Here is a 15,192-nt window from a genome sequence, read left to right as displayed (position 1 = left end):
AAAAAAGCCTCTACTACTCTGCCTGAATTTAATGAGAACAAAAACATTTGGACACATTTTAGGGGGTGTTTAGGGTAAAGCACTACAATGGAGCTGGCAAAATACAGTATATTGTGAAGTGACTAGGCTAGGTGTGTATGGGCCCAGGAAAGCATGCTGGAGAGGTTAGTGAGGGCAAATATGCATGTAGGCCAAAAAAGTAGCATTAAAAGCTTACAGCATGCATGAGGACAAAGGAGACATTCACAGCATATTACAATCAAGGTAATTAGGGAATGATGAAAGAAATACAATACATTAGCATACAATCAATAAAATAGAATGTGATGTTAAAGGAGAAAACTTACCTTAATATAGTCCTTCTGCAGAACTTGTATGATGGCAGAACAGGTCTCTGGAATAATGATCCCCAGATCGTGGGGGGAGATGCCTGTCGAACTTGAGGTCTTGCAGACTTCTCCCTGTTGCCAAGTAGCGCAACGTGGCGACTAGCCTCTGCTCGGAAGTGATGGCTTGCCGCATGTGGGTGTCCTGCTTCATGATATAAGGGTACAGCAAAGCCAACAAATGGTGAAAAACAGGGTCCGTCATCTGGAGATAATTCTTGAAATCATCAGGATTATTCTCCTGGATCTCCCGCAGCAAAGGCATGTGACAGTATTGGTCACGCTGGAGCAACCAATTCTTCGTCCATGAACTCCTCCCCACCCTGTTCATTGACTGAGCTTGGGTCAAAGCAAGAACCCCAACACCAAGCCCATGCACAGCACACACTCTATGACGAGTACGTACCTGCAACATGGCTAGAAAATTGTCAGCTGGTCAGAACGAACTAACAGAACGCTGAAGAACAGAAAGGCCTATGGAGAACGACCTGAAAATCAGAAAATAGCGGACAAGAACACACTGAAAATCAGATACAAACTCACTACACGCACTGAAAAACAGATACGAACCCACAAGCACCAACTGAACAGCAGAAAACTATCTGAAAAGCACGAAGGCTAAAAAGCGTGAATTGTCTCTCACCAAACTTTTACTAACACAAGATTAGCAAAAGCAGGCCAAAGGGTGGTGCACTGGAAATGGAATTTCCATTTTATAGTGCCGTAGTACCCGCTGTATGTCACCACGTTCTTGACGGTCAGATTTTGGTGTGACCGAGTGTATGCAAGCCAAGCTTGAGCGAAGTTTTTTCAGACGAAAATTCCGTTTGTGTGTACGCGCCATTAAAATACATGAAGATGCATACTCCAGCAAGATGGCGGGACGTGTGGTGCTGTCTGCATGCCATTCTACCGTGCTCAGCAGGGTCCCGGCTCACAGCCTGCGCATTTCTCAGGCATGGCCCAGCCCCACAGCCCGCTTCTGCCCACTGCTGTACAGGAATTATGCCACAGATGCCAAAAAGACCTACACCCGGGATAAACCACACGTCAACGTCGGCACCATCAGGCACGTAGCACCATCGGGCACGTAGACCACGGCAAGATCACACTCACTGCAGCTATTAACAAAACCCTGGCCGAGGCAGGCAGGGCGAGCTTTAAGAAATATTAAGAAATTGACAACGCACCCGAAGAGAAGGCTCGCGGTATCACCATTATTGCTTCACACGTAGAGTACACCACAGCCAACCGTCACTATGGGCACACTGACTGTCCAGGGCATGCCGACTACGTCAAGAATATGATTACCGGGACATCCCAGATGGACGGCTGTATCCTGGTGGTGGCAGCCACAGATGGGCAGATGCCACAGACACGGGAACATGTGTTGCTGTCTAAACAGATCGGGGAGCAGCACATTGTGGTTTACATTAACAAAGCAGACGCCGTCGATGACAAGGAGATGCTGGATCTGGTGGAGCTGGAGATCAGAGAGCTGCTGACAGAATTCGGATATGATGGAGAGAACACACCTGTGATCATCGGCTCTGCGCTGTGTGCTCTGGAGAACAAGAATCCAGAGCTTGGGCTGAACTCCATTATGAAGCTCCTGGATGCCGTTGATGACAGTCACATTCCTATCCCTGCACGAGAGTTGGATAAACCCTACCTGGAGTCTGTCTATTCCATTCCGGGCCGAGGCACCGTGGTGACCAGAACTCTGGAACGGGGTACAATTAAGAAGGGAGATGAGTGTGAATTTGTCGGCCGCAGCAAACACATCAAATCCATGGTAACAGGTATTGAGATGTTCCACAAGAACCTGGACCGAGCTGAGGCCGGGGACAACCTTGGGGCTCTGGTCAGGGGGCTAAAGAGAGATGACGTGAGACGAGGAATGGTTATGTGCAAGCCCGGTTCAATCAAACCTCACCAGAAGGTCCAGGCCCAGGTTTACATCCTCAGCAAAGAGGAAGGAGGACGTCACAAGCCTTTTGTCAGCAATTTCTTACCCGTCAAGTTCTTGCTGACCTGGGACATGTCTGTCAGAATCACTCTACCCCAAGGAAAGGAATTGGTTATGCCAGGTGAGGACACCGGTCCAATGATGACCCTCCGGCAGCCTATGGTCCTGGAAAAGGGTCAGCAGTTTACTTTGAGAGACGGAAACAAGACCATTGGCACTGGAATTGTAACGGACATCCTAGAGATGAAAAAAGGAAAAAAAGAAGACGAGGAGGGGTGGAATTAACCCCTTCCCCCACACATGAACTTATCCGGGGGGGGCAAGAGATTACGAATGATTGTTAGACAAACATTGGCTTGTTGTAGCACTTATAACTCCTTCTGTCTTCTTGATCTCCCCTGCGTCCTGTGTAATATTCTCCCTATCCTCAATAAAGCAAGTGCTGCCCCCTGCTGGTTGTGGAGTTACAGGATCACTCTTCTGATTGGAGGCTCTTACAAACAGGGCTTTACCCTTTAAAAGTTTTGTCATTAAGAATTTTGTCATGTAGACACATCAGGATTAAGACAGTGGTCACAGGAGAGCATTTATGTTAGTGCTTATTATTATTATATGAATACTTCATCATGAACATTTCTGACTGCTGCATCAGTTCAGTGCAGAATTGCTTTGTTCATGTCACATGCACAGTGTTTTTGGGAACGTACCCCCCAACCCGGTATATCTTGTGTGACCCCAGCCCGCATTCATTGTGTCATAAATCATGTTCTGTTAGACCCCCAGCACAGAGGGAGTGGAGTCACTGATGTCTTGGCTTTCAGAGCAAAGAAAAGTCCCATATCGGCAATCCATGGTCTGTTTTTTTCATTTTTTTTTCTTTTATAATAATAAACTGTTATTTCAACTGCAAAAAAAAAAATACATCAAGATGGCTGAAAGTTTAAATAGCAGTACAAATTGTAAACATAAACAATTTTTTTTATTTATTTCCAGCCAGTTGTTGATCTCTAGTTTTTGATGCGGAGTGCGGAACGATTAAAACCCCTAGGTTTGCATTGCTGTCTGTGTTCCCATTGAAAAACAAAAAATATTTACAGGCAGCAAGTAAGGGGAATTTTAAAATAATACAGTCATCTCTAGGAATAAAATATGCAGGATGTATGTCGCTATGGACAGCAAAAAAAATAAAAAAATACCTTACCTCTTCCTAATAGCCCTAATCTTGTAAAAGAGAAATTAGCAGAAGCAGTGAATGTATAGCATATATCCTTTAACCACTTAAGGACTGCCGCATGTACATATAGGTTGGCAGAATGGCACGCACAGGCACATTCACGCACCTGTACGTGTCTGCCTTCCCACGGGTCGGGGGTCCGATCGAATCCCCCCCCGGTACATGCAGTGGTTTGCTTTGCTGTGGGAGCGATCAGGTATGAGTGGGCGGTCATTAGTTTCTGGCCACTCCCTCGCGATCGCTCCCAGCGAAGCAGATGCTTCCTCTTCCTGTGTAATGTAAACACAGGCAGAGGAAGTGATGTCACGCTCCACGAGGCGGTCTTTTTGACGGGAGCTTGTGGAGTGAAGACATCTCACGTGAGTTGCACCAACACTGCACTAACACCAGTACACATAGGCACACAATCCACCTCCCAGTCACCCCCAGATCACCCCCGGATCACCCCCCAGCCCCCAGTCACAGTGTCACTGATTGCAGTGATCATTTATTTACTGATCACTGCATTTAGTGTCATTTGTGACTGTAAAAAGTGTTAGATAGGCCCCTTTAGGTCCAGGGTAGCCCCCTACCCCCCCTAATAAAGGTTTAACCCCTTGATCGCCCCCAGTTAACCCTTTCACCCCCCTATCTCCAGTGTCACTAAGCAATCGTTTTTCTTTTTTTTTTTCAAAAAAGGATGTTTATTGAATAATATGGTAAAAATACATGGTTACATACATTTTGTCATTTTGTGTTTATCCATCCTCATATAACAGCACACAAAGAAAAAACCTTGCAAAACATTTAGCATGCTACACTCTCCCCATACTAAACCAACATATTCCGCAATAGTACAGGTAAAGAATAACAGCAAACTTTCACACCCCGTAACCCGCTCCAGTGTAAACAATGAACCAATCCCCTGGTCCCCCCTTCCTCCCCCCTGCATGGGGCACCATTGCTCTGGTTAAGTACCCTTAATGCAATCTTTCTATATGAGCAGCCTGTCCAGTACCAGCTCAAGTGGGGCCAACCCCGGGGTATTTAACCAGGGGGCCCATAACGACTCAAACCTTCCCCGCCTCTTCCTATGCTGATAGATATATTTCTCTGCCCGGAGAGTGAATTGCATCTGAGCTATCCATTCCCCTAGCCTAGGGGGTTCCACGTTTTTCCAATGGGTAAGAATAAGTTTGCAGGTCTGGAAGAGGGCCCTACCAATGGCTGTTTTCGGATTGTCCTCAAGTGGGGCAATCATTTTTCTGATTGCTGTATTAGTGTCGCTGGTGCCGCTAGGTAGCCAGTTATTTTTTTTTTTAGGTTCGCTGCCAGGTTTTTATAGCATCAGGTACCCCCATATATTTTCTAATAAAGGTTTTAACCCCTGATTGCCCCTAGAGTTAACCCTTTCATCAGTGATCACCGTATAAGTGTCACTGGTGATGCTGGTTAGCCAGTTAGTTATTTAGTTATTTAGGTTCGCCGACAGGTTTTTATATAGCATCGGGTACCCCCATATATTACCTAATAAAGGTTTTAACCCCCTGATTGCCCCCCTAGTTAACCCTTTCACTAGTGATCACCGCATATGTGTTACACTGGTTAGTTAGTTTGCTGTTTATAGCATCAGGGCACCCGCCGTATATAACCCAATAAAGGCATAACCCCCTGATCGCTCAGCGGGTGATGTCAATTACATTTTTGCGTCAGTCATGGTCTGCGTCGCCCCAGGCAGCATTAGGTTAGTGCCAGTAACGCTTACACTCACGCGCAAAGCATACACCCCCCTTAGTGGTATAGTATCTGAACAGATCAATATCTGATCTGATCAGATCTATACTAGAGTACCCAGCAGTTTAGGGTTCCCAAAAACGCATTGCTATTGGGATCAGCCCAAATACCCGCTAGCACCTGCGTTTTGCTCATCTGCCCAGCCCAGCCCACCCAAGTGCAGTATCGATCGATCACTGTCACTTACAAAACACAACACACATAACTGCAGCGCTCGCAGAGACAGGCCTGATCCCTGCGATCTATAACAGTTGTTTTTTTTTAAGCGTTTTCTACATTTGCTGACAGATCAGGTGATTTTTTACCTGTGAATCCTTACTAGTGTACCACTAAATTTAGAGCCCAAAATGGCAAAGCGAATGTACACTAGTAAAGAGGCCTATGAGTTTCTGAGCCTGACAGATAGTGAAGAGGAGGTCACGCATCTGTCAGATTCTGGCTCAGAATACATCCCCGTAGAAGACAGTGGCTCCATGTCAGATAGCTCTGTCGATAAAGTTGTGGTCCCTGCTAAGGGCAGGCGTACTGAACCCATTCTGATGATGTTGAGACGCAAGAACAGCAGGACCCTCGTATGGAGCAGAGAGCCAGTACTAGCGCCGCTATTCCTTCTGGTGAACTGGCAAGCACCAGCGGCCTAGTACACCCTGGTCGTTCATCCAGCACTGCAGTATCACATGGTGACGTGGCGAGTCTCATAAGTGCAGTTCAAGCTGGCGAGGTGGCAAGCACATGAAGTGTCCTGCTGCCACCAAGAAGCAGACAAAGACAGGCCTGTCATGCCCATAGTGCCCTTCCTGCAAAAATTTCTTATCCTGATTGGGTCCCCACCACTTCTGCAGAACCCGTACTTCCCCATTTACTGGCCAACCCAGTATTCAGATGGAAACAGCTGATTTTACGTCACTTGATTTTTATTCGCTGTTTTTCACGGAACAACTCTATAGATCTATTGTGGACCAGAGTAATTTATATGCTGGTAATTTCATTGCCGCTAATCCACAGTCCGTCCTTGCCAGAGAATGGAAACCACTTACGGTTTCCGAATTTAAAACCTTTCTGGGCCTTTGCCTCAACATGGGCATACATCAATTTCCAAAGTTGCAGACTTATTGGTCCACAAGTCCACATGACCATCCCCGTATTCTCTGCTTCCATGGCCAGGAAACGATACAAGGCGATCTTGCGGTTCTTGCATTTCAATGACAATGAACTTTGTTGTCTACGTAGAGACCCTGAATACGACCAGCTCTACAAAATTCGCCCCCTCATAAACCACTTCAACAAACGTTTTGCAGCCTTGTATACTGTACTCCTTATCAAAATGTCTGCGTTGATGAGTCCCTAATTAAATTTTCTGGCCGCTTGTCTTTCAAGCAGTACCTTCCCAGCAAGCGTAACAGATACGGGGTCAAGCTCTATAAGCTCTGTGACAGGGCAACAGGCTATACATGGAGCTTAGAGGGAAAAGATAGTCAGGTAGAGCCGGAGAACTGGCCAGATTACATAGGGAGTGCTGTCAAGATTGTGTGAGACTTGGTGTCACCCTTATTCGGGAAGGGGTACCACAGTATGTGGACAATTATTACACAGGCGTGCCACTTTTTAGTCACTTGTTTGATCATTGTTGGAGCATGTGGCACCGTGTGAGCTAATCGCTGGGGCTTTCCCCAATGGCTTGTAGATTCCCGTCTTAGGCTGGGGGAGAGAGCCTGTGTAATAATCTGCTCTCTGTGAAGTGGCGGGACAATAAGAATGTTTTCGTTCTTACCACCCTTCACGCAGACACGGCAGTCCAAATTCATACGGCGGCTGGTGTTGGGGAGAAACCCCTCTGTGTCCACCAATATAACAAAAATATGGGAGGGGTGGACCTCAATGACCAGTTGTTGGCGCCGTATCATATTGCCCGTAAAGATGCAACACCCACCATTTTAATCTGTAGGGCCTTTGCTTTAAAAAAAATATAATATTTGGGGGTTCAACGTACCTTTTTGCAAAAGAAAATATGTTTTCATGTAAACAAAAAGTGTCAGAAAGGGCTTTGTCTTCAAGTGGTTAGAAGAGTGGGTGATGTGTGACATAAGCTTCTAAATGTTGTACATAACTGCCAGGACAGTTCAAAACCCCCCAAAATGACCCCATTTTGGAAAGTAGACACATCAAGCTATTTGTTGAGAGGCATGTCGAGTCCATGGAATATTTTATATTTTGACACAAGTTGCGGGAAAAATACATTTTTTTTTGCGCAAAGTTGTCACTAAATGATATATTGCTCAATGGGCATATGTGAAATTACACCCCAAAATACATTCTGTTGCATACCACAAGTGTGAGACTTTTTGGACCCCCAAAAACCAATCACCGCCTTCAAGCTTTCTAAAGCTTGATTTCACTCCTCACTGCCTATCACAGTTTCGGAGGCCATTCAATGCCCAGATGGCACAACCCCCCCCCCCCCTAAATGACCCTATTTTGGAAAGTAGACACCCTAAGCTATTTGCTGAGAGGTATGATGAGTCTTTAGCAGATCTCGCTTTTTGTCACAAAGTTTTGAAAATTTAAATAAGAAAAAAAAAAAATTCTTTCTTCATTTTCAAAAACAAATGAGAGCTGTAAAATACTCACCATGCCTCTCAGCAAATAGCTTGGGTGTCTACTTTCCAAAATAGGGTCATTTGGAGGGGTTTGTGCTATTTTGGCACTTCATGGCCTTCGAAACTGTGATAAGTAGTGAGGAGTGAAATCAAAAATGTATGCCCTTAGAAATCTTGAAGGCGGTGCTTGGTTTTCGGGGCCCCGTACGCAGCTAGGCTCCCAAAAAGTCCCACACATGTTGTATCCCCGTACTCAGGAGAAGCAGAAAAATGTATTTTGGGGTGCAATTACACATATAACCATGGCATGTGTGAGAAATATATCATTTAGTGACAACTTTTTGTAAAAAAAATAAATTCTGGTCATTATTCAATCACTTGGGGCAAAAAATTGGCTCAACATGCCTCTCAGAAAATAGCTTGGGGTGTCTACTTTCCAAAATAGGGTCATTTGGGGGGGTTGTGTGCCATCTCTGCATTTTATGGCCTTCAAAACTGTGTTATGCAGTGATAGGTAGTGAGGAGTGAAATCAAAAATTTGCGCCCTTAGGAATCCTAAAGGCAGTGCTTGGTTTTCAGGGCCCGTACGCGGCTAGGCTCCCAAAAAGTCCCACACATGTGGTATTCCCGTACTCAGGAGAAGCAGCAAAATGTATTTTGGGGTGCAATTCCACATATAACCATGGCATGTGAGAGAAATAAATCATTTAGTGACAACTTTTTGTAAATAATTTTTTTTTTGGTCATTATTCAATCACTTGGGGCAAAACAATTAAACATTCAATGGGCTCAACATGCCTCTCAGCAAATAGCTTGGGATGTCTTCTTTCCAAAATGGGGTCATTTGGGGGGGGGGGTTGTGTGCCATCTTGGCATTTTATGGCCTTCAAAACTGTGATAGGTAATGGTAGGTAGTGAGGAGTGAAATCAAAAATTGATGCCCTTAGAAATCTTGAAGGCAGTGCTTGGTTTCCGGGGTCCCGTACGTGACTAGGCTCCCAAAAAGTCCCACACATGTGGTATCCCCGTACTCAGGAGAAGCAGCAGAATGTATTTTGGGGTGTAATTCCACATATGCCCATGGCATGTGTGAGCAATATATCATTTAGTGCCAACTTTGTGCAAAAAAAAAATCAGTTTGCAATTTTCCCGCAACTTGTGGCAAAATATAAAATATTCCAGGGACTCAACATGCCTCTCAGCAAATAGCTTGGGGAGTCTACTTTCCAAAATGGGGTCATTTGGGGGGGGGGGGGGTTGTGCTATTTTGGCATTTTGTGGCCTTCAAAACTGTGATAGGTAGTGAGGAGTGAAATCAAAAATTTGCACCTTTAGAAATCTTGAAGGCGGTGCTTGGTTTCCGGGGTCCCGTACGTGACTAGGCTCCCAAAAAGTCCCACACATGTGGTATCCCCGTACTCAGGAGAAGCAGCAGAATGTATTTTGGGGTGTAATTCCACATATGCCCATGGCATGTGTGAGCAATATATCATTTAGTGCCAACTTTGTGCAAAAAAAAAATCAGTTTGCAATTTTCCCGCAACTTGTGGCAAAATATAAAATATTCCAGGGACTCAACATGCCTCTCAGCAAATAGCTTGGGGTGTCTACTCTCCAAAATGGGGTCATTTGGGGGGGGAGTGTGCTATTTTGGCATTTTGTGGCCTTCAAAACTGTGATAGGTAGTGAGGAGTGGAATCAAACATGTGCACCTTTAGAAATGCTGAAGGTGGTGCTTGTTTTTTGGGGCCCCATTCCGGGCTAGGCTCCCAAAAAGTCCCAAACATGTAGTATCCCCATACTCAGGAAAAGCAGAAAAAAAAATTTGGGGTGCAATTCCACATATAATCATGGCATGTGTAAGCAATATATAATTTAGTGACAATTTTTTGTAATTTTTTTTTTTTTGTCATTATTCAATCACTTGGGACAAAAACATTAAAATATTCAATGGACTCAACATGCCTCTCAACAATATCCTTGGGGTGTCTACTTTCCAAAATGGGGTGATTTGGGTGGGGGGGGGGGGGTTTGTACTGCCCTGCCATTTTAGCACCTCAAGAAATTAGATAGGCAGTCATAAATTAAAAGCTGTGTAAATTCCAGAAAATGTACCCTAGTTTGTAGACGCTATAACTTTTGCGAAAACCATTAAATCTACGCTTATTGAGATTTTTTTTACTAAAGACATGTGGCTGAATACATTTTGGCCTAAATGTATGACTAAAATTGAGTTTATTAGATTTTTCTTATAACAAAAAGTAGAAAATATCATATTTTTTTCAATATTTTCTCTCTTTTTCCGTGTATATCGCCAAAAATAAAAATCGCAGAGGCAATCAAATACCATCAAAAGAAAGCTCTATTTGTGGGAAGAAAAGGACGCAAATTTTGTTTCGATACAACATTGCATGACCGTGCAATTACCAGTTAAAGCAGCGCAGTGCCAAATTGTAAAAACACCTCGGGTCCTTAACCTGCATATTGGTCCGGGTCTTAAGTGGTTAAACACATTGGCCCAGATTCACAAAGCACTTACACCGACGTATAACAGGTTACGCCGACGTAAGTGCAAATGTGCGCCGGCGTATGTGTGCACCAGACCCACAAACCAACATGCGCCCAAAAACAGGCTACACCCCGCCGACGTAGCTTGCACACACCGGCGTAGGGTGGGCACACATATGGGCTGGGCGCATGGTGCTGCTCCCATTGATTAGCCATTCAAACATGCAAATGAGGGAAATACACGGATTCACGAACATGCGTGTGCCCGGCGCATGCTACGCGAGATGCGTGTAAGTTGTACGTCTGGCGTAAAGTTATTCCCCATAAAGAAGGTGCAACCCGGCAACAGACATGCACAGGTCTGCACCAGGGAACACAAGCCGGCGTATTGTGCGTTGGACGTGTGTCTGGCTGGGCGTACTTTATGTTCACGGTGTACGCGGTGATCCTGCGTAGCTTAGGCAGTTGTGCCAGCGTGGTTGTGAGCAGGCGCATTGGGGGGTGCTGTGCATGCATCCACATCACGGAGAATGCGCAGTTCGTGATACGTACCTGTCTGGTGCGCAGCCCATCATTTGCATGGGGTTACGCCTCATTTGCATGGGTTTACGCCCACTTCCACCTACGCCGGCTTGCGCCTTCAAAACACACGCCACGGTGGCGCAGCGTTGGGAGCACTGGCTTGCTGAATGCAATGCTTGCCTTTCCGCGCTGCGTCGGCGTAGCGTACAGTGTTTGCTCTATGGCGGCGTAATGTGCGCCTTGCTCTCTGTGAATCTGGGCCATCATAGGTATTGCATGACAATATATTGTTAATGTTTATTAAACTGACTAAGGACTTAGAAGTATGTTCAATAAATTCTAGTAATAATCAGAAAAATGCCTTTACAAAGTTATTCATATTTTTGTTCCCTAGACTAACATAATGCATAATGTCAAATGCCAATTTCAAGTTATACTACAAGCACATACTTTGAATATAATTTTTAATTAAATGTCCAACTATGAAACACTTGCTAGTATTAAATTTAAGTTCAAGTCTCCTTACAAGTGTCTGTTTGACTGATTATCTTGTATCTATAAAAAAAGAAGTTGATTTGAGAACATATGTAATCACTGCAGATAGAGTCACTCCAAAGTTTATTTCTCAAAAAATTTAATTTCAGTTTTCCTAGGAAGTAAAATTCTTTATAAAACAATAAGACCTTATAAGACGAAGCCCTGGTTCACACTGGTGCGTTTTCACGTGTGATTTGACAAGTCAAATTGCATGTCAAATCGGCGGCATTTGACAGCAATGGCACCGTCAGAATTGGTGTAGTGCTGCACCGATTTCAAAAAGTAGTTTCTGTACTACTTTTTGCGATTTCACCCTGCAATTTACATTGACATCTGCGCAGAAACCTGCACAGATGTCTCCGTAATCACAGCCGAAATCGGGACTGACAAGCAGGAGTGAAATTGTGAAAGTTCAGCTGAACTTGCGCGGCTTCATTCCTGCAGCCCAGTGTGAACCTGGGCTTAATCCCTTTAGAATTTTTTTATTTCAACTGGAGTGCATAATATGGTGCAGCCATACACGTGGACAACCAGCTTCTAACTTCAGCATGTTTAATTAAGCTTTGAAAAAAAAAAAAATGGAAGCTGATTGGTTTCTGTGCAGAATGGTTCCATATTTTGCACTCTCCAGTTTTAGTAAATCAACTCCGTTGTGTCTTTAAATTATGATACTATTTGATGTATTTTTTTGTTCATGAACAAGCAAAGAAAAAATCAAGCATAACAAGAGAGAGTAATCCTATTACACAAAGTAAATATCCAATAGCCCATGCAGGGGAAAAACAATAGAAAAGTCATGGGTATGTCCACATTATAAGCCTAACAAGAAAAATAACAAACAATTAAAGTAAATAACAGTAATATAAGGCAGGACCAACTAGCAGCACAGCAAAGGTGGGCCCACAGGCCCCATGATGATTAGATAAGGAGCAGCTATGAACTAGAGCTTCAGTGGAAGATTAACTGGTGGGGAGCTTTGGTGTAAGGTCAGCATATATGATAACTGCTCTATACCGAGGTGCAGTGGGCAGGAATGAAGAAATAAATAAAAAATGTTGTAGTGGAAGAACAGAAGAGGAGTAAAAGAAGTGAGAGAAAAGGCGGAAGAAAGAAAGAGAAGAGTACAGGGAAGGGGTCCCCGGGGAGCAAGGGTAGTCTGAACAACTAATGGTGCTGCTCCAGACAGAAACATCAGTGTGCATTGTTCGGATTAGCTGAAAATTGGATGCCAATGTAGGAATTGTGTTGGGTAGACCAAGGGAATGGTTAGACCACCTGCATTTGTTGAAGGATGGAAGGTGGCATAGTTATGTTGAGAGCTGTGGATTTGTTTGGGTTCAACATGAGGCCTGAGACTGCTGAAAACTGGCCAAGAACTTTAGGAAGGGTGGGGATGGAGATCAGTGGTGATGACATAAAGATGAGAACATCATCTGCAAACAGACACATCTTGTAGTGATGGCCCTAAATCTCCAGGTCATTAATGTTTGGATCTGCACGGATCAATAGTGAAAGCAAACAAGAGTGGTGTCAGATGACACCCCTGTCATGTTCCACTGCATATACAGTATTGAAAGGGTCTGAATTATAGCCCCCATACTTCATATACACTCTAGGATTGTCATAGAGGGAGGAGATCCCATTAAGGAAGTTAGGGCTAAAGCCCCAATGATGTAGAATAAAGTGCAAGTACAAACAGGAAACCGTGTCAAGGGCTTTCTTTATGTCTAGTGAAAGTAGAAAGGTGGGTATATGTTGGGCATGGGCAGCATGTGCCAGAAGGACTGCCCTATAAACTTTGTCTCTGGCTTGCTGCAGGTGTATAAAACCCACCTGGTCTCTATGAATCAAGGACCCAATGATGTGATTCCGATGACTAAAGAGGACCTTGGCCAACATTTTGATATCAAGGTTGATGAAGAAAATGGGTCTATAATGTCCGAGAGGTATTAAGGGAGGTTTAGGAAGCACTGAGAGGATAGCAGTGATAGTTTATGCCTGGAAAGGGTCAAAATCTAGAATTAAGTTAAGTGTACCACAGCCCGGCTAGTCAGAGAATTTCTTGTAATGAGTGGGCAAAAAGGGTGTCTGGGCCAGGGCGTTTATTTGGTTTAAGTGCCATGATTGTGGTAGGGACATCAGAAATCAAGTTTCTCTAAGTTTTGCTCATTGAGAAGTGGTTAGAGATGAAAGGGTAATCATAGAGAAGAGAGAATCTGATTGGAATGTATCTAATGCACCCCCAGAGGCATATAGGTCAGCTAGATGCCTTGAAAAAATGTTGTGAAGAACCTTCACAACCTTCTGTACTAGATGAGCCTGGAGGCAGGCTTCCTAGCATTAACCAGAGTGGATAGGACTGGCCCTGAGAGCCCACGTTTTCTCAGATTATGGGTCTCAACAGCCAAACCGTCAAATTTAGACTTTGTAAGGCAGGATGGAATATTGGACCCTGCGATAGTAGGTCTGGGCGTAATGGAAGAACCCATGGTCTTCCTACTGCCATCATTATGACTTCTGCGTACCAGGGTCTCCTTGGCCAAGCCGGGGGGACCAAAATCACTGACTTTCCATCCTTCTTGAGAAGCGGAACTGGAAGGAACGCATAAATCAGGGAATACTGATACCATGAGATTGTCAGGGCGTCTGACCCTTGAGCACAGGGATTTCTTGTTCTTGACACAAAGCTGCCCAGCTTTGCATTGAACCTGGAAGCCAACAGGTCCACATCTGGAGTTCCCCATTTCTGACATCTGAGAGGAGAAACAGAGGAGAGGAGTGGAGGAAGGAAGTACAAACAGAACAAGGAGGAAAGGGAAAAGAATGGAGCAGCATCAATAAACAGAAAATTGAAAAAAAGGAGGAAACCTCATGGTTTGCCCTGCCAGAAGAGGTCAAATCACAGCCCAATGAGAACCCTAATTGGGGTACCTGAGGGCAAAAACAGGGGGAACAGTGACAATCACCGAAGGCCACACCAGCCATGTACTTTGCATTATAAAATAAGAAGGGCAACAGAGCCCAGCTGGAGATCCATCTGGGCTCTGCCATCTTGGTACACCCTACGTTTTATATAGCAGGTGGAGATGTCATTGCGGCCGTTCATAGGCTCGTTAAACAGCAACCAGGAAGTGTCTGCAGGATTAATCACTTGTGTGGTGGCCAATTACCTACAATATATCTAAGTACCAACCACGAAGCGGTACCTAGGGGTGGATATTACTATAGCAGCAGCAACAACTCTCCAACCAGCAATGTGCAAACCAGATATTACATTGTAAACCTCAACTAAGAAAAATGCAATAAAAGGATGTGCAATTCAGCATAAAACTCCAAAACAAGACATAGGGTGTACCAAGATGACAGCGCCTCAGATGATGTCCGTATGACGAAATGCGTAAGCGTTTAATTCATAGACTTGGTACGCATTACATCACTTCGGGTTCCTCTGGGGGCGCGGTCAGTGGAATGCAAGCCATCCAGACCCAGAGATCACCACGCATTGTGCCATCCACATTTGTTGTTATTTTCTGTCAGTTAGGACTGTCAGTGTACTTCTATTTATTTTTAAATAGGATCTTTTTAATCTTAATAAATACTCATAGTCGTTTTCACACTATGATGGTGCGTTCTTTTCATTAAATTAAATGCGGATACCCGAATGCT

At 44.4% G+C, this 15,192-nt stretch overlaps 1 pseudogene; it reads left to right on the top strand.

Annotated features, from left to right (window-relative positions):
• Positions 1-1,255: 1,255 nt before the first annotated feature.
• Positions 1,256-2,640, top strand: LOC120938297 (annotated as a pseudogene).
• Positions 2,641-15,192: the final 12,552 nt, after the last annotated feature.

Source organism: Rana temporaria, chromosome 1 (assembly GCF_905171775.1).
Source record: "Rana temporaria chromosome 1, aRanTem1.1, whole genome shotgun sequence".
Lineage (NCBI taxonomy): Eukaryota > Metazoa > Chordata > Amphibia > Anura > Ranidae > Rana > Rana temporaria.
The sequence above is the reverse complement of the archived record's forward strand: the minus strand, read 5'-3'. Positions and strand labels throughout refer to the sequence as shown.